Source organism: Pseudophryne corroboree, chromosome 4 (genome assembly GCF_028390025.1).
Source record: "Pseudophryne corroboree isolate aPseCor3 chromosome 4, aPseCor3.hap2, whole genome shotgun sequence".
Taxonomy (NCBI): domain Eukaryota; kingdom Metazoa; phylum Chordata; class Amphibia; order Anura; family Myobatrachidae; genus Pseudophryne; species Pseudophryne corroboree.
In genome coordinates, this window is record NC_086447.1 from 162,700,373 (window position 1) to 162,721,888 (window position 21,516).

Genomic DNA, 21,516 nt, shown 5'->3' on the forward strand with positions numbered 1-21,516 from the left:
GAAGTATCAAAGGCACACAACCTGATGAACGTGTTCACAGAGGACCACGTAGCCGCCTTGTACAATTGTTCTGCGGACACGCCACGGCAAGCAGCCCAAGATGGTCCAACAGACCGAGTAGAATGGGCCTTGATAGTAGCAGGAGTTGGGAGACCAGCCTACGCATAAGCTTGTGCAATCACCATTCTAATCCATCTGGCCAAAGTTTGCATGTTTGCAGGCCAGCCACGTTTGTGAAAACCAAACAGTACGAAGAGGGAGTCAGATCTCAGAAAGGAGGCAGTCCTCTCCACATATATACGGAGAGCCCGTACCACATCCAAAGACCTTTCTTTGGAAGACAAACCAGCAGAGATAAAGGGCGGAACCGCAATCTCTTGGTTAAGGTGGAAAGATGACACCACCTTAGGCAGATAACCAGGGCGAGTACGGAGAACTGCCTGGTCACAATGAAATATTAGGAAGGGCGGACGACAGGACAAAGCGCCTAAGTCCGACACTCTTCTAGCAGAGGCAATAGCCAAGAGGAACAGGACCTTAATAGTAAGCCATTATATGTCCACAGAATCAAGAGGCTCAAAGGGAGACCCCTGTAGGGCATTAAGGACAACAGACCGATCCCATGGAGCCACAGGAGGGACATAGGGAGGTTGTATCCGCAAAACAACCTGAGTGAAAGTATGACCGTCAGGAATAGACGCAATTTTCCACTGAAACCACACCGACAAGGCAGAAATATGAACCTTGAGGGAGGCCAAACGAAGGCCTAAGTCCAGGCTTTGTTGCAGAAAGGCCAGAAGTCATGAGGTTCTGAACATATATACATTGTAGTTCTTAGCAACACACCAGGTGACGTAAGAGAACCAGACCCTGTAGTAAATCCAAGCCGAAGTCGGTTTACAGGCCTTCAGCATAGTTTGGATGACCGCCTCAGAAAATCCTTTGGCCCTCTGGAGTGACGCTTCAAGGAGCCACGCCGTCAAAGCCAGCCTGGCCAGGTCTGGGTAGACACAAGGGCCCTGAACGAGGAGGTCTGGGCATTGAGGAAGTAGTAGAGGACGTTCTATGGATAGACCCTGCAGGTCTGAGAACCAATGCTGTCTGGGCCAAGCTGGAGCGACTAGAAGTAACATTCCGCCTTCTTGCTTGAACTTCCGCAGAACCCTGGGCAGGAGTGACACCGGAGGGAACACTTATGGCTGTCGAAATTTCCATGGAATTGCCAGCGCGTCCATGAACGCTGCTTGAGGATCCCTTGTCTGAGATCCTAAGACCGGAACTTTGTGATTGTGTCTAGACGCCATCAGGTCTACGTCTGGTAGGCCCCACTTGTCCACTAGGAGTTGAAACACCTCCGGATGAAGGCTCCACTCTCCGGCGTGTACATCCTGACGACTGAGGAAATCCACTTCCCAGTTGAAGAAACCCGGAATGAACACTGACGATATTGCTGGCAGATGGCGTTTCGCCAATTGAAGAATTCTTGACACTTCTATCATTGCTTTTCGGCTTCGAGTGCCACCTTGATGATTTATGTACACCACCACGGTGGTGTTGTCCGTCTGTACTTGAACAGGCCTGTCCCTTAACAGATGCAGGGTTAGTGTCAATGCGTTGAACACTGCCCGCAGTTCCAGAATTTTGATGGGGAGGAGAGACGCCTCCTTGGTCCAGCGACCCTGGAGAGAGTGTTGCTCGAACACCGCGCCCCAGCCCCTCAGACTGGCGTCCGTTGTCAGAAGGGACAGCCCCTGCTTAAACTGTTGATCCTGGAGCCACCAGGACAGGGATAAGCGGACCGCCGGAGACAGGACCATCATTTGAGACCTGAGTTGCTGAGGCAGGCCGTTCCACTTGGATAGGATTAACCGTTGAAGAGGGCGAGAATGGAATTGAGCATACTCCCCCATGTCGAAAGTCGACACCATCAGGCTTAGTACTTGCATCGCCGTGTGAATGGACACTTTTGGTCGAGAGAGGAAGTATCTGATCCTGTCCTGAAGCCTCAGTACCTTCTCTGGAGGCAGAAACAGCCTCTGGCTGTGCGTATCCAGTAGGGCCCCCAGGTGCACCACGCGCCGCGCAGGGACCAGGGAGGACTTTTTCCAATTGATCAGCCATCCGTGGGCTGAGAGGAATTGCACAGTCAGCTGGAGATGACTCAAGAGGACATCTTGGGAGGTCGCCAGGATCAGCAGGTCGTCCAGTAACAGCAGGATCCCGATTCCCTGTTGACGGAGATGAGCTGTCATCACGACCATGACCTTGGTGAAAATTCGAAGGGCCGTAGTCAGTCCAAACGGCAAAGCCCTGAATTGATAATGGAGGTTGCCAATAGAAAAATTGCAGATATTGCAGATGCGAAATGGCAATAGGTATATGCAGGTAAGCATCCTGTATGTCCAGGGATACCATATAGTCCCCAGGTTCCATGGCCAGTACAATGGAGCGCAGTGTTTCTATAAGGAACTTGGAAACTCTCACAAACTTGTTCAGTGACTTGAGGTTGAGAATTGGCCGGAAAGACCCATTGGGTTTCGGTACTAGAAACAGGGTCGAGTAGTAGCCCCTCCCTATTTGAGAGATAGGCACCGGCACCACCACTCCTGGCTCCAGGAGGGATTGGACAACCAAGTGTAGAGCTTGCGCCTTCAACGGGTCCGACGGGATGACCGTTGCGCAGAACTAGCAATGGGGATCTCTCTTGAAGGACCTGTGAGAGACAACTTCCTGCACCCACGCGTCTGAAGTGGTCTTTAACCAGACCTGGGTGAACTGCAGGAGTCGCAGGGGGAGGCCTGTCCCATCACGCAGGCTGACGGGTAGCCCAGGATTGCTTAGATATGGGCTTACCGGCCTTGGAAGTACGAGGCTTGCTCGAGTACCCTTGACACTTTGATTTACCGGAAGTCTGAAAGGTATGAAAAGTAGAACTTTTAGCTTTCGGCGCAGAAAGAGCAGTGTTAGGAAGGCACGCAGTCTTAGCGGAGGCTAAGTCAGTCACGATCTTATTAAGATCTTCTCCAAATAGGATGTCTCCCTTAAAAGGGAGTACCTCCAGAGTCTTATTGGAATCTAGGTCCACCTTCCAGGACCGCAACCATAGAATCCGGCGAGCCAGAATAGACGTAGTGGACGCTTTGGACGCCAGAATACCTGCCTCAGAGGACGCCTCTTCAATATAATGGGAGGCGGTGGTAATGTGAGACAAACACTGTTTGGCAACATCAAGAATATCCTGAGGTAACTCTTCCTCCAAAACCTGAACCCATGCATCAATAGCTTTTGCAGCCCAGGAGGCCGCAATAGTGGGCCTGTGAATTGCCCCAGTTAGGGAATAAATACACTTCAGGCATCCCTCCACATGCTTATCTGTCGGCTCCTTCAGGGAGGTGACAGTGGTGACAGACAGAGAAGAGGAAACCACAATCCGGGCGACATGAGAGTCGACCGGCGGTGGAGTTCCCCACTTGTTAGTCAACTCCGCAGGGATAGGAAAACGAGCCAACATCTTCTTAGACAGGGCAAACTTCTTTCCTGGGGAGAGCCAAGCCTCTTGGCCGTATGTTAATTAAAAGGTCAGAGTGCCTTTGCCACCTTCTGACGCTTGAATTTAGCAGGCTTTTTTGATGCAGTAGTGCACAGGTTCTCAAACTCGGTCCTCAGGACCCCACACGGTGCATGTTTTGCAGGTCTCCTCACAGAATCACAAGTGACATAATTAGCTCCACCTGCGGACCTTTTCAAATGTGTCAGTGAGTAATTAATACACCTGTGCACTTGCTGGGTTACCTGCAAAACATGCACTGTGTGGGGTCCTGAGGACCGAGTTTGAGAACCACTGCAGTAGTGGGATCAACTTCATCATCAATCTGGAGAACCATTTTGATAGCTTCCACTAATTCAGGGACATCAACCTGAGGTACATGCTCCCAATCAGAGGCCGCTGAGTCAGAATCAGTCGTATCAGTATAGGCCCCATCTTCATCTGAAGTAGTATCTGAAACATGAGTGGATTGAGAGGAGGAAATCACACGCTTAGAGGGCCCCTTAGCCCCAGAGAGCAGAGGTGTAGACTTCTGTTTAACCAAGGATTTATTCAAAACCTTTACCTGGTTAGACAGTGTGTCCGCCTAAGGCGGACTAGCTAAAAGCACAATTTGTGGCTGCAATGGCTCAAGTATTCCCACAGGGGGCATAAGACGTGTTACCAAAGTATTTAGCATACAAGAGAAGGCAGCCAATGGTGGCTCTTGGTTGGCCACGGGGGCCACAGGTGGAGCGGGAGCTGTAAGTGACCCAGCACCCACATCCCCAGAAGCAGGTTCCCGTCCCGGTAAATCCGTGGGAGCAGCACTGCATGATGCAGGAGCGTCCACGGAATTCCCGCCCTGTAAGGCAGACATTATGAGGAATGTAGCCGCGGGGCACACAGTACAATATACCCAAACAGTAGTAATACCGTAATCCCCTGATTTATGTGCTAATAAAAGCAGGACCCAGAGAAATGAATCGGTATGGGGTGACTGAAATACACAGAAAAAATACACTGAGATGTATAAACTGTGTAGCTATATATATCGATAGACAAATAAATGTGGACCCTGACGCACTTATCCTCACCGGGTTCGGAATATAGTAATAGCAAGGGTGTGATACACTTAACAAGGAGAGCACACAGCAGCAGCAATATGGCACACTCAGTCACAAGCACAATGCCGGAATAATGTACACAACAGTAATACTGCACTGGACAGGCAATTTACATACAATAGCAGATATGTATATGCAGAGAGATATAACAATGCACAGCAGTACTGGATGTATATCACAGAACAATTGTACCACCTATTCTGTCAGTAACACACTTATTTCTTAACTAACACAGTTAATTGACAGGTAGAATACTCAAGTGTCCTGTATAAGCACGGTGCTGGAACAGGCGGCTATACAGAGGAGACAGCACCCAGCAATCCCATAGAGAGCAGCCCTTCAGCTAAAATGGTGCCAGGTCTCAGCAGGGAGTGAGGGGAAAGTGAAAGCAGCTCCAGGGCGGAAGCATCTGCAGGAGATGGTGCCCGAAGCTGGGGGGAGGGGCTACAGGCAGCACTCTACCCCCACAATGCTGGACTTCACCACCGGTACTGTAAGGAGCCTAAACTTAATGCCTTTGCTCCCAAATCGTCCTGGTGGATATAGTGGGGTCCCTGAGCAGTACAGTGTCCACGCCAGCCGCGCGGTCCATCTCCCATAGGCCGCGAGCGAATCGCGATTTTATCCGGCGGGTCCCCCTTGGAGACCCTCTTACCTCATCACCAGCAGCCACGTGATCCAGGAGATGAGCAGCGGCGTGGTGTCAAATTACCGGTGCGCTCCGCTGTAAGTGCCCAGGAACCAGGCCGCAGGAGTATATAGCGCCGTGAAGGGGAGGTGATGGAGCTGCAGCACGGCATGTCTCCCAGACATAGAAGTGCTGCGGCTTAGCATAGTAGTAAAGAATTTTCTTCACATTTCTCCAGGGCTGCCTAAGGCAGTCCCCACCTGTTAGTGACCTGCACTGCAGGCACCAACTTTAAAACTGAGCTCCTGTGCACGGAGGAGGGGTAATATAGAGGAGGCAGTGCGGTGCATCCTGGGAACAGTCAAAGCTTTTAGCCTGTTGGTGCTTTGGATCAAGATCCAACTCTACACCCCGATGTTATTCCCTGTGGAATACCAGTGTACCCCGCTGCAGAAACATGATTTTAATGATGCAAGCACAGGGTACACAATAAATCATGTACCTGCCATATTGGGAGCAGTGGATGTGTGGAGAATTTACCAATTCAATCAGACTATTTTGGTATAGACAAACAAGATCCCTATAGGAGCTGTTACGCTATGTGTATTTCGTGTTCCGAGACCGCTAGAAATTCCACTATAGAAGATTAAACCAGAAATTTCAATTTTTTCCAGTACAGGCAATTAATCTAATTAAATATGGAGCACAGTTCGATTCACTTACCTATAGACGCAGAAATTCATAGCAAACAGCAGCACATAATCCAGAAGCACAGCACATATAGGAGAGAAGAAACAGAAAATAGAGTTAGAAAACACTGAAAATTGTAAAACAGGTAATTTATTGATACTGCCAATTATAAGATTACACTTGAATGTGTTCAGGAATAATGTACATGTAAATAGCAGTCAGAATGCAAGTAGAGAGGAGGGAAAGAAAGGAAAGACATTCCCTTGGCTCCTAATAAGAAAATAAAGACTTATCACGGTCAAGCCCTGCGAGCCTGCCATGGATCAATGGTTTTCATCAATAAACACAAGATGAAGATGTGAAACACAAGAGAAGGAAGTATATAGGGTTAAACAGCAAGAGACAGGTTGTCAGTAGGATGTTGTAATTAAAATCATCATGGCTCATTTGTGACCTTGACCTAGCATCCTAGCCCCTCAGGAAAAGCCAAGGTCAAAATGTCACTTATAATAAATAAAAAGAATTAAAAACCCCCAGTATGCACCAATCTTTCTAAAATGCCTATAGTAGTGGTTTATGGGGTATATTCAATATGTAGTGAGATTTCATCATGCCACTACAAAGCGGCTAAATCTGGGTACTCTCTCTAGGTTTTGCGCACACAGTTACGTAAAAGTAAAAAACAGGCAATGTTTTCCCTCCTGTAATTATTAACAATGAGCACAGTGCAAGGTTCTATACTGTAATTATCAGTTATATCCCGGGTTTTAACTATTCTTTTCCATATCTTTACGGACATGTGGGGAGATGTATCAAAGCTTGGAGAGAGATAAAGAGGAGAGAAAAAAAGTATCAACCAATCCGCTCCTGTCTGTCATTTTTCAAACACAGCCTGCGACATGGCAGTTAGAAGCTGACTGGTTGGTACTTGCCTCTCTCCAAACTTTGATAAATCTCCCCCATGATACTGTCTGGGTTCTCTATCCAGTTTGAACTACTCACTAGGAGAGACTTTATATTTATTTATTTTATTTTTATAAGAACCTTATCAGTACATCACACTCTGTAATATTCACACATTGGTCACTGAAATGTACTACTCTTATTTCACAACCACAGGCACAGCAACACAAACACACACCAGGGCGGCCAATTTGTCATGAGCCAATTGATCTAGCAGTATGTTTTCAGACTATTTGTGGAAACCCAGGTGAACACGGACAGAACATACAAAATCCACACATATAGAACGTTAGATTCTAATTCGACACCAGAGCTATCCAGACTTCTGTGAGTACCTAATAATACCCCTTTCACATTGCACAAATAACCCGGTATCGACACGGCATATTGCCGTGTCGAAACGGGTCAGTGTGCGATGTGAAAGCTCCTTTGCTGAATTAGCGGGTCGCCTGATCCGGTAATTCAACCCGGTAAAAAAGAAGGGGTATTACCGGGTTGAATACCGGGTCAGGTGCAGTGTGAATGGGAGCCGTTCCGATGCGACACGGCTCCCATTCACAGCATAGGGAGAGGCGGCGCAGGAGATGAGCTCATCTCCCGACGCCGCCTCCACCCCGCCCATGCTGCTGCTGCGCCCCCCGCTGCTATGGCAACCGACCCGGTATATTGCCGGGTCGGAAAGCCAGCAAAGGAGCGCAAATGCCGGATCCCACCCAGTAAGGACACGTTTCTCTTACCGGGTGGGATCCGGCATTTGCGATCTGAAAGCAGCATAACATAGTTGTATTATCAGCATTTGGCATTAAGAAGTGTGTAGAATGTTGGGTTTTAATTTAATGTTTAACTATTGCCTGAGAAAGAGCAGCCATTTTGTTTACTGAACCATATTTATTAGAATACAGCCCAGCAATTCAAGGTTATGCTGCCAGCCCCTAGCAAATTAAGGATCTAAAAATATTGGTTTGAGCCAGAAAATGGTAATCCTCTTTGTGAAACTTTATGGCCAGTAAATATATATTCTTTGCTCCTCCCCTGTAAAGGAACAGGGGAAATGCGGATTGGCGACCGTAGGCAGTGCATACACTGCCAGATGTGGCTGACCAATGACTGGATCAGTTAATGCTTAACAGTCCAATCACAAATTGTATCCCCACAGCCAATCATAAATTGGCCGTGGACATACACTATGGGGGTTATTCAATTGTAGTCGGAAACGGTTGTCTTTTTGGAAAGCCGGCAGTTTCCTACTTTTTTAGGTCAGAAACTGTTCCGACCTATTCAATCCCCCTGCTGTTTTTCCAACAAGTCGGCAATAGCTGCGGATCCACGTGTTTTGTCGGATTTCGGGGCCATATCAGACAGGTTTTAGCACCGTTTCAGACAATGTCAATACAACTTTAAAAAAAGTCGGATTGGCATTGTTGGGAACGGCCAAATCCATTGAATACGGAGATGTCGGATCCAAATCCGTCTGAAAGATCCGACATCAAGTGAATACATCCCTATGTATTGATCTGTCCCATCAGCCCATAGTCTGTGTTGCATAATGTGTGTACGGCAGAACAAATACAAAGGGGGTGGGGGGGTGGGGGGGCAATGCATATTCTTGTTTAAACAACTTGTTACACCATCAAAATATATTAAGTAGTCCTTGAAGTGGATCTAGTATCTACAGGGGGAGTAATCACACGTTTCTAGCCAGGTTAGGTCCGCTTTGTATATTACATAATTAAACGGCAACTTCCATAAGCCCCCCACCCCACACACACACACACACACACACACACACACACACACACACACACACACACACACATTGTTGCCCTTATTTATCAAGGAGTGATACATTTCACTGTGAGTGACAAATTGCACCAGCCAATCCGCTCCTGTCATTTTTCAAACACAGCCTGTGACATGGAAGTTAGGAGTGGATTGGCTGGTGCAATTTATCAGTGAAATTTATCACTTATTGATAAATAAGGGCATTTATTCCTTCCTCTCTTATCTCCAGCCACTACTGTCTGCACATGCACTGCAGACAGAATGAGCCCAATGAACCTACCAAGCCAACTCTATACTACGCTGTAGACCACAGAAAACACATTGGCAGGCCCACAAGCCGTGTTACTGGATGCTTTCTACAGCAACAACAAAGCAGGCAATAACTATAAGATCACTGCCCATGCTACCCTAAATACATCCCAACCACTATACAACACACTTGGCAATTTAAGGCAGTGTCTCAAAACCACAAAACAGCCCTAAATACAAATGTGCTTTTTCCAAAGCAGAGCTGATGACACAAGAGATTCATCTGCGGTGTTATACAGAGTGCTGCTTCAACACATCTTAATGCTGGCCTGCGGTTCGCGCCATTAATTGCTCCCAGGACAGTATCGCGCCTCCAAGCTAAGTGGGTCATGACCAAAGAATGAACTCATCTTGCTTTAATTCTGACCACTTTACGGGATAACGCTGGGACTTGTATAATGGGGGACTGAGCAGAGATGTATCACAGCGCGCTCATCACCACTAAATCCATTTATATTTTAGCTCAATGCACATTCTCCTTACATAATTGATAACGTACCAATGTTCTCCCCCTCCACCTGCCTGCACATACATTAGTTATAGAGATGGAAGAACAGGAAGGGCCTGCGGATACAACGATAATGCCAGGTCAGACTCATCAATCTACGAGGATTTAGACAACGGGTAAATGGATTTAATATTAAACATTACATAGAACAATGTTTTATTTATTTTGATCAAAAAAGGATTACTTGGTAAAGACACACCCTGTGGCTCTCAAGGGTGTTGTGAAACTACAAGCCCCAGCATATCCTGCTAGTTATCAGATGGCAGACCATGCTGGAGCTCGTCATTTCATTGCACTCCGAGAGCTACAGGTTGTCCAGGCCAGTGACCGGCTCCAATTCAGCTAACACTTACTGGCACAACAAAACTGTGTATTTGCTTACTTGCACAAGGAACGCCGGCATACAAAGGCTCTGCAGAAGGGCTTTTGTCCTAGTTTCACAGAACACTTGTAAATATGTTAAAAACAAGTAAAAAAGTTAAGAGTCAGAGACTGCATTGCTAAACTAGAGAGCGATAATGATAAATGGATTAGACAAGCAAAGACGTCAGGATTGCAACTTCAGCTCAATGCACTGACCACATAGAGATCTGTGCTATGTAACAGAGCCCATCTACGCACACACTTATACCCCTTTCACACCGCACAAATAACCTGGTATCGAAGCAGTGTTATTCCCGGGTTGAATGGGATCCGGTCTGAAGATCGACACTGTCTAGGTCGACAATGTTAAGGTCGACCACTATATGTCAACAGTCACTAGGTCGACAGGGTTGGAAGGTCGACGTGTGCTAGGTCGACAGGTCAAAAGGTCGACATGCATTTTTCAATTTTTCTTTTTTTGAACTTTTTCATACTTAACGATTCATGTGGACTACAATTGGAACGTTAATCTGTGCCGAGCGAAGCGAGGCACCTTATCCGTGAGCCATGCGAGGGGACTCGGTGCACTAATTGGGGTTGCCCGGCACTCTACGAAGAAAACAACACAAAAAAATAATTAAAAAAATCACGTCAACCTTTTGACCTGTCGACCTAGAAACCCTGTCGACCTATAGTGGTCGACCTAGAGTAGACACTGTCGATCTAATGATCCACACCCGGTTGAATACCAAGTCAGTGGCAGCGTGAATGGGCTCCTGGGTTGATGCGACCTGGGATCCGTTCACTACATAGAGGAGAGGTGGCATGGAGATGGGCTCATGGACCATTTTTACCTCCCATTTCATGTAGTTATAGGTAGCTTTCGTGTATTCTGAACCCATGCATGCCTACTTTATAAACACTGCTTGAGGTATGAAGATGAGGGATTAAAAGAAAAAGTAGGTTGGATTTAGTGATATTCAAGCTACAATGTGACCCCCAATCTATACAATGTATCTAACAAACAAAACCCTGTTTCCTGTGCGGGTGACAGGTCGTGATTCCATTAAACCTACACAAAATAATGAAACAATAAGTAAAAGCACAACATATAGGATACCAACAGCTAGTAATACTGATAGCTCGTACTGTATATACAATGTATTCCCTACACTGCCTGGCAGTGATGTATACTCAGTACCTTGCTGGACACCTAGCGGCAGAATACCACTTATAGTAGGAGCACTAATTGAATTAAAGGGGTCTACAAGGAGCATGGAAATGATGCCCCGTGGGTGCTAACCTTACTAGCAGTCATGTACTATCCATTAAAGTGATTCGATTTAGTGCTATTGTTCATTGCATGCAATCTAAATTAATAAACTGCATACTCAGAATATGCTGAAGGGAGCAGATGGTCCTTTCAAATTAATAATTCTATCCCGTGCAAGCAGCAAAAATGGAAAGACCTCAGCACTGCAACATATTCTCTAAGGGGTACGGTCAGATGGTGCTGGGTATTGTACTCCACACAAAGGAATAGCTGGTAAAATGACCTGACCAAATGACAGATACCTGACACTGTATGTATGTATGTACATACATACATACATACGTGCTTCTCAAACATAACAGAGAAGCAATCTTTAAAATATGTATTAAATCAGAGATCTGTGCCTTATGGACACTGTTCCACATCTGTTGCTATTCCATACGTAAAGCTGGCCATACACCTTAAGATTTTCTGCCCAACCAACCAATTCGCTGGTTGTAACGAAAATGTTGAACTGTATTGGAGAAAATGACAAAATGACCATTTGCTCCCAAACACTGAAAAAGTAACAAAACAGTTACTCAGACAAGTTGGTTAATACCCCTTTCACATGGTACAAATAACTCGGTATATTGCAGTGTCGACGCGGGTCGAGGTGCAGTGTGAAAGGGGTATGGTACAATTTCCAGGTCGACTGACCCGGTATTTCAACCCGGGAATAAAACAGGGTTATTTCTGAGTTGAAGTGCATTGTGAACGGGTGGCTGAATTGATGAAAACCGGGACCTGTTCACTCTATGGGGAGAGGCAGCGCTATAGGGACAGGTGACGCTTGGAGATGATCTGATCTCCAGGCGCCTGCTCCACACACGTCACTAACCCAGCAATTTGCCGGGTTGGTGCCACCAGTCTGAAAGGGGTTTCAAGCGGGTGGCACCTGGGAAGGACTAGTGTACAAGTCCTGGATGCGACACGCTAATGCAATGTGAAAGCGGTATAAATCTATTTGCAAAGATCACTGCATAGCTATACTCCTACAATGTATAGGAGAGGGATCAGTATGATATCCCGGCAGTCAGAAAACAGACGCCGGGATACCGGTGGCGAATACAGCGTGTCCCCTCACGGGCTCACTGAACTCGCCATGCTTTGGGACCGGTGGTGACCTTTGATCTCCACAGGGTTAAATTCCCCCACGGGTGGTGGCGTGGACCACCACCCAAGTGGGGATTCCGGCCGCTGGTATTTCATCGGGTGACGTGATTCCGGCGTTGGCATCCCGACAGCCGGTAAATTGACTGCCTCCCATAGGAGACACCAGAATGAGGGAGATCTTGCAGCCTTCCCAAAGTGAAGGCAACCCCACCCCTCTAGAGAACTGATCTGTTGAAAGGTAGGCAGGGGCAGGATGTAAACTGCTTCACTATTCAGTGGTAGAAAAAGTGGAGAGGTTGCCAACAGCAACCAGATTCTAGCGATCATTTATCTAGCACATCCACTGATGTATTAGATAGATGATAGCTAGAATCTGGTTGCCAGTTCATCTCCTGTACCCCACTTAATTATACATTACAGTGTGTGATGGTCTAGTGAATGGCTTCAGGTAAGGAAGGCCTTAGGTAGTAATTATGGTGTAGGACACAATACCAGATTGGTATGTTTAACTAAAATGAATGGATGGGCTCAAAATCCTGAATGAACACAGTATTCTCTGAATCATATCACAGATCTAAAATAATAAACGACATTCACAGTTTAAACAAATCGATAGTTATACAAGAAATTCCGTCACTAGGTTTCGTAAATTCAACTAACATTAGAATGGCATGTTTGTTTGTCACTACATAATGTACTAACAAGTCAGAACACATGTACAGTAAAATACAAATACAGACATTCAAATACATTAAGAAAAAACAAACAAACACTGAAGTGCTTATAAAAAGGGGCAACTTGTTACCTGATGACGATGTAATACACATCGAAACGTTGCATGATCAACCTGACTCTGTCGTTATTATCCGTGTGCTGCCGGTACAGACTGCATATATATATATATATATATATATATATATATATATATATATATATATATATATATATATATATACATACATACATACATACATACCAAGTATGTTGGAGCCTTGAAGGGTATAATCAATTTAATGGAACTCCTCAAATAAAATCAGCACAATATGTACAGTATCGTTCGGCTTACATTGCAGATTAAAGTGGAATTGGTAGAGTTTGGGCTCATGTGGCCCGTGGTGTATTGCCATCAGAGGGATAAAGAAGTACCTTTCTTCAGAGCAGCGTGTAATGAGGTATCGCGAAAGAGACCATCAGGAAAACGGACATCTGTAGCACAGTGCATTATTCAGAGCAAGCTCATCTGCATGCTAAAGAACTGGAGCCAGTCTGCTGCTGAATAGAAGAGGCCAGTCCTATTCTGTTCCCACTGTCTTGCTTTTTTCTTAGCGGCGATTCCCCTACTGAGGCTACTAATCTGCATTTACAAGCCCTGGAGGCTGAGAGCTGAGACGGGTGATTCATTATATCACTTAACCCGCTGGCTGTGAATTTGGAGGGAGAAAGGAATATATTTATGGTTCACCAAACAGCAAGCCAAGAGGAATAATCCCGAATTTTAGGACAGGGTTCTACCTAACCACACAACGCACGGCCTTATTTTCAGCCTCCCTGGGAAGGTTCTTTGAAGTCTATGTGCATCACCAAGTGAGAAGCTTGGCAGCCACAATACTGTAAAGAGTCAGTATCCAAAAATGGAGTTTAATTGAATTAGGCGTCAGACTTTGGGCCTAGAAGATTTAGAATCCTAATTAGAATTTTTCCAAAATAATTGCGGACACTGTACTAGACTCCAAATTGACTGCACAGTTTTTACACCACCTGCCACCAGCCTCAGCCATAGTTTAAGCATTGCTCACTGCAATAGTTTTCCCGATCAGGGATATCCTTTTGTCACCAGTTTAAATGTGGGCATGTGAAGGGGAGGGGTGGCACAGCCATTAGGCTACATTGTAAAATGTAGAAACCTGCGGCTGAAGAATGATTATACCATGGCTAAATTTGGGGAGCGGAAGGATTGGGACCTTAATATTACTCAATATAAAAATATTTCACGTTATTCACTGAAATGTATAACATGGATACTGCTGGTAAATGGTTATTCGGCTTTCAGGCACAACCCATTCCATATTATATACAGCGGGGATACTGTAATGTAATTTAAGGTATGTCATGAAACAAAGGATCTTTAAATGTCCTAAGGAGTTCCAACAGGATACACAAATATGGCCTTTTAGATCCACTTAAGGTATGACAATATATACTCTACATAGAGCTATACAGCAGATACTGCCATGCAACACACTTAAACCTCAGACTAGGCCGAAGAGCCGATTCCAGAACAGCCACACTCTACCATCAACTCCATTTACTTGAAAGGCAAGTCCTCTCACTTTCTTGTCCACTCATGTCGCTGTGCCCCTTAATCCATAAACTCAGGTAATTGGCCAGCAGCAGGTTACGCCTCGCTGTATTTGTATTTTCTACTACACAACTGTCAGACATGAAGGAGTTATATAGGGTTTCTGCACTCTAAATTAACTAAAAGTAGTAAGATGTTTTTCCCTAGCACAGCAGGAAAAGCCAGGAGCAGTCCGACATGCCGACACGTGACAACATGAAACATTTCCGTCGTCTGGAATACTTGAAATGAAACCAAAAAGGAACAAAATCACCACTTTATCCTTTGGCGCTGTTGGTAGGACAAAAGACAATTTCAAGATTCCACCTCCTCAAGTGTTCCTCCAGGCAGCAAATCTCTCACAGCTCCCAAGTACACTCAAAAATAGGAAGAGAGTAATCTCATATTGTGTATCACCCCTTCAATATATTTTGACATGCAAGGTTGATGATATAGTCCCCTACCGGAAATGGTGGTCTACTAAATATGTAGACAATAACACATTCACTAGAGCGGCTTCAGCCAATCCTAATCCTTCCTTCAATGAACTTTCAATGTTCATCCGTTGTATATGTGGGAAAAAGGAAAAGCTTCCACTAGTGTAATACAATCTTTTAATAGATTTCATAAAAAAGAACAATATTTAAAATGGACTCTCACCCGGTCATATGGTCTACCCAACAAAAAAAGTAGACAAATGCACATGGATTTTAATATCATAGGCGTCCCCAGGATATCCACTGTACAGTCTGACCACGAAAGAGCTTCATAAAACAGTCCTCACCCAACGCGTTTCGATATCTAAGTATCTTCCTCAAGGCATGAGGAGGAAATGCCATAGACTGCTTTTTATACCCAGTCTATCTAGTTAACAGTAAGTCCTATTTCCAGACATGGAATCACTATCCACTCTAAAAATCTTTTCCCCACATCTCCACTTCTGCTTCTATTAAAAACCTCCTAATGCCGCCTTTCCCGCGGTCCCGCATAATTTCCGGTCCCGCGTCACTTCCGGTCCGGAAGTCGGAGGTCCGTGCTCCTTAGGGCTCCTCATTTTCTATTTAGATTTGACATACTCGAAGCTGGACGATCATATATCACATACTTCCACTTCCTGTATATTAATCAACAGGCATCAATTTGTCCTTAATACAGCGCATTCATGGGTAAGTTCATTTCCATAGAGAAATGTCCTTAAGGCTGGCGGTGGCCATTTTGGAGGTGACAATCCCATTAAGACCCATTGTATACTTCCATTTTTAAGTGGATCAATTTCTAAACAATAAAAAAATATATTCGTGAGCACATTAAAATCTTAACTCCAACAGTACATAATTCAGTTTTCTTGTAGCCTAGTTTTTATAACCCATAATATAGAAAAAAAAATGTCCAGAATCTACTTATAAAATTTAACAAAATTTCTGAGGAATCATAAAACCATTTTAGCTCAAAATTTTTATTGAGCCCCATTGGTATTAAAGTCCTAAATTTAATATAAATATAAATAAATTGCATTTCTGTTCTAGCTAAAAATTGTGCACATTCTCTATTTCTGACACCTGATGTAACCTTTTTTTAACCATAAAAATGATTTATGTGGACCTGATTAAAGTGCATAGACAGTGCATGTCTTTCAACTCCTTTCTTTATATATTTCTTAAATGCTCTGCTATTCTCACTTTTAATGATCTACTAGTTCGCCCAATATAAAATTTATTGCAGGGGCATTCAATTCTATGTATTATATTACTGGAGTGACATGTTATAAATTATTTTATCTCAACTTTCTTTCCATTGATATCCACACTTGTTTTCTTATTCCCAAATGTGTTCTTCGTGCTCCTGCACCCCATACAGGACCCACATCTGTAAAAACCAACTGATGTGATATTCCCCTGTTTTGGAGATGAAGGACACAGACTTCTCACTAATTTAGATCTTAAATTAGGAGCCTTTCTAAAAATACATACTGGAGCAGCGGGTAGGTCTTGCCCTATTACAGGGTCTTTCTGAAGCACTTTCCAGTGCCTCCTCAAGATGTTCTGTACCTGCTGATGTTGCGACGTATATGTAGTTGTGAAGGGCCATTTATATTTTTTCATTATCAATATCTTTATGCCCTTTTCTACCAGCTATTAAGTCCTTCCTCTCAATTTTTGAGACAGTTTCCAAAGTTGTCAATAGTGTAGTTTCCTCATGACTACAAGATAAAATGTATTCCTTTATCTCCAATGCCTGTGTTTGAAATACTTCTTGGCTAGTACAATTCTTTTTAAGACGTTTAAATTGTCCCAATGGAATAGAGTCCAGCTAGTTTCTATGGTGCCAGCTTTCCTTATTTATATAGGCCCTCGAGTCTGTTGTTTTGACGAAGTTTTTATTCTTAATTTGGCCTTCTTCTATAAAAAAAATCCACAGTCTCTATACTAATGTTGAAAGTTAGGACTGTATTTAGATCATTAGTATTCAAGAATGTGCAGAATTGTTTTAATCCTGCTGTGGGGGAATCAATCCCGGCTACTACGAGCCTACCTGGAGGATGTATAGGATTCTTATGAACCTTCAGCAAAATATATATGGTAGGTATTACTGGATTATCATATAATAGCAGAAGACCTATAGAGGAAAGAAGTAAGCAAGGTTGGAGATCAGTAGAGTATGAAAGACCAAGAGAGAGGTCAAAGTGACGCGGGACTGCGGTAAACGGCGGAAAAGGCGGCATTAGGAGGTTTTTAATAGAAGCAGAAATGGATAAGATGAACTGGAGTTTATGTGGGGAAAAGATAGATTTTTAGAGTGGATAGTGATTCCATGTCTGGAAATAGGACTTACTGTTAACTAGATAGACTGGGTATAAAAAGCAGTCTATGGATTTTCCTCCTCATGCCTTTGGAATCAAAATCTGAATAGGAAATAAAAATCTGCTGAGCCAACGCCGTCTGCATGCATGTATGTATATACTAACCACACTGCACATGGCCCCGGACGATCTAATCGTCTTTCCTTTTGAATGATCAGACCCATGTCAGACCTCATGTGTAACCAAATTAGCCAAAGAAACAGTCATTATTGGGCGATTAGTGGGGAGATGTACTAAGCCTTGGAGAGTTATAAAGTGGACAGAGATAAAGTACCAGCCAATCACCTCCTCACTGCCATGTTGCAGGCTGTGTTTGGAAAATGACAGTTAGGAGATAATTGGATGGCACTTTCTCTCTCTCCACGTTATTACTATCCAAGGCTTAATACATCTCCTCCAAATTAAATGATTGGATTAGGTCTATAGTCAACTGTAAGTATGCTTTCATCTTGCCGAATCGTAACTCAAGATTTAAAAAGCCTCTGCCCTTACCATAGCCTCCATTACCTTTCACCCTTTGTACCCCTGTGAAATATCCTCCCCACCTTCCTCCAATAACTTGCGTTTTATTTGAGAGTCTTGGGTTTTGTTTGTTCTTTTCCTTTTTTTTTTTTTTTTTAAAGCTTTATTTGATGCTGAATGACTATGCATCCTCTTATCGGTGCGAGAGTGCTTCAGAGATTATTTTGCGAGGAGTGTTCAGCACTCAACGCCGGACCAAGTGCTTAAGTGGAAACTCATTTCTAACGATAAGAGCCTTGTGCTCATACCAGAACCTGCCTATTCAACTATCACACAGAAACATATGCATACTTTTATTTGTTAAGCAATGGAGACAAAGTGTACAGCATTCTGTGAAAGTCAAAAAGAGGGTGAAAAAAACAAAAGATACTAGCTCTAGAAAACTTTGATGGGCACAGAGCCTTAGGCCAGTACTCACAGCCCAATTTGGGAGAGATGTTCTCCCCCCGCTCAGCACAGCGCAATGTGTGGTGAGCGATGCGGAGGAGGACGGGGGGACGCTTATTTCACCCAGCGGGTGAAACGAGCGACCTACTAGATTGGCCTGCATGCAGGCCAATCTAGCACCAGCGATAGCGATGCGTGGGGCCGCGCATCGCTATCGCTGTGGGGGGTACACACGGAGTGATCACTGCTTAAAATCTAAGCAATCTAGTCAGATTGCTTAGATTTTAAGCAGCGATCGCTCCATGGGGACCCCCCTTTACATTCTATGAGCAGCAAATGGATTTGAAGACCCAATAAAGAGGCAACAAGGTATTTGCAGCAGAGCTAAGGGGTCCCTGGGTCCAAAAACTAGAGTACCCAACATTCATTTCTATAAAAGGTACAAAGACGTATTACATTACAATATATATATATCCTGACGACAATTTTTAATGAAATTGAAACGTTGACATATTCACACGGAGTCTGACCGTTTATTTATCAGTATCTACAATGCTGTGAGTGCCGCCTGATATCATTGTATATTTGTTTTCATCACGGCTGTGAGGGCACCGGGCGCAGTATAATTGCTTATTGGAGTGCCGGACACTGTTTGTATATCTATATATATCTATATATCTATATATATATAGCTATATCTATATATATATATATATATATATATATATATATATATATATATATATATATATATATATATATATATACACATACATACCAAATTTTTGTGTGTGTTATATGGAGCACTCTGCTCGCTTATAATGTGATGGTGAAACACAGCTGTCATTTTACTATATGTATGCGTTTTATATTGTATGTAATTTTTCTCCCCCAGCCCTGTCTGCTGGCAGCGCCGCCTGATGATGTAGGGGCTGGACTCTCCCTACTGGAACGCAAGCTGGAGGTCGCTTAGCAACATCCACCTGCGTCTACCCGGAAGTGAGGTTCACGCTGACACCCGGCGTCTGCAGCTGTGGACGATTGCGGCGGCGGGAGGATGGCTTGTGGTATCAGGTATTTAAACGTCCTTTATGTGTTTGTGTTTTGATTGTTGGTGTGTCCTGAGGAAGAGGCCTCGACACATGTTGATGAGAGTATATATATATATATATATATATATATATACACACACACACACACATATATATATATATATATATATATATATATATATACACACACACACATATATATATATATATATATATATATACACACACACACACACACACACACACACATATATATATATATATATATATATATATGCCATGATTTATTATTTAGTTATTTATTATTATATATTTATATATTCCCTTAGCCCTGTTGCTCCATCTTTTCCAAGTAATCAATTATTAACATAGGTGTACCAGTAAGTATTAATTGTATCATAAATGTCCCTGTTATTTTAATGTGAAGTCATTGCTTTCAATAGATCCTACAAGGCCAAGAATTTAGCATTATGCCTATATAGGACGTATAGGTCAATATTTTAATATACTATAGCTTCGGCCCTAGAAGATTACCTAATGGATTTTTAGTTTACGGTCGATCTTCTGGCCAGAATACGCCACCATTCATTGTTTCTACCTCAAGAATATAAAATGAACTGGAAGATTTAGGGTTTATACCTTAAAGAAAGCAACAGAACCCCCTACAGAGTCTTCATGGCTTATAAATCCAATGTTATAAATAACATGTGACAATGTCTTTTGTCGGCTAGATGAACAATACACTCCTAGGTCTCCATGCTGAATCTGGTTATAATACTGGACGAATGTAAGGGCAGCTCATTTCAATGAGTCTCAATAGCATTCCTGATTTTATCCACATGAGATGCAAGCTGATTTTTAGATGAACGGACACCAAAAGGAGAAAACTATTGGGGAAAAGCTGCAAGTTGTTAAAAGATTAAAATAAAAAAATAAATAAAAAAAATAAAAGAAATGAAAGGGAAAAATAAATGAGAATGTTTGGTGGATAACCTTAACCAGAAGCCAAATTACAACAAAAAAACAAAACAAAAAAAAACACATCCTACTTGTTGCATAGCTTTCATAATTTTTCTCTTTCACATGATTATTGCCCCTCTGGTGGATGACCAGGCCTCTTAAGCATGACCCCCTAGCATTGCATTTCCCAGTGGGCCCTACATGCCCCAGTTCGATATTGGGGGGGGGGGGGGGGAGGGGTGTGTGTGTGTGTGTGTGTGTGTGTGTGTGTGTGTGTGTGTGTGTGTGTGTGTGTAAAGCTCAGGTGCTTATCCAGGTGAGCCCCTACAGTGGTATTACCACACACTAATTATGTTCTTAAACACAGCAACTGATCTGACATAGGATCTACGGATGGTGTAATGGTGCCTCACAGCACTGAGGTTGTGGGTTCGATCCCCACCACAGACCTAACTATGTGGAGTTTGTATATTCTCCCTGTACTTGCTTGAGTTTCCTCTGGGTACTCCGGTTTCCTCCCACAAATCCAAAAATATACTGGTAGGCCAATAGCCATCAGACCCCATTACTACATATGGGTAATGCGCCCTACACACTGGGCGATAACACTGCAAGATATGAACGATCTTGTTCATTAATGAATGAGATACCGTTCATATCTTTCAGTGTGGAGGCACCAGCGATGAATGATGCACGGCCCCGCGCTCGTTCATCACTGGTGCCCCGTCGCCTGTGCATGCAGGCCAATATGGACGATCTCGTCCATATTTCCCTGCATTGCTATGGAGCCGGGTGACGGGGGGAGTGAAGAACCCCCCCCCCCCCCCCCGTCACTGGGTCGCTAGTCTGCCGTATCGGCAGTCGGGCAGCTCGGCGGCGCATCACCGTGTCTGTAGGGCCCTTAAAAGCCACCAAAGCCCTGGAAGCTTAATGGGGGTACTCACCTAGGAGATGTGTGCTGAGCGATCTATCACAGACCACTCAGCACACATCTCTCCCCCCGCTCAGCACGATGTGTGCTGAGCGAGGGGGGGCGCTCACATCACGCAGGCTCAATCTAGCACCGGCAACAG

General features: G+C 44.1%; 1 protein-coding gene and 1 long non-coding RNA gene across 3 annotated transcripts in view; one reads left to right on the plus strand and one right to left on the minus strand.

Annotated features, from left to right (window-relative positions):
* The window catches only part of LOC134909093 (uncharacterized), a 203,883-nt gene that overhangs the window by 166,321 nt on the left and 16,046 nt on the right, over window positions 1–21,516 (plus strand). The window contains exon 3 of the long non-coding RNA XR_010175848.1: window positions 19,327–19,505. This is a non-coding gene — a long non-coding RNA (uncharacterized LOC134909093). The remainder of the gene's footprint in view (window positions 1–19,326; window positions 19,506–21,516) is intronic.
* Window positions 1–21,516, minus strand: part of HS6ST1 (heparan sulfate 6-O-sulfotransferase 1) — a 159,948-nt gene that overhangs the window by 63,133 nt on the left and 75,299 nt on the right. The window lies entirely within an intron of this gene.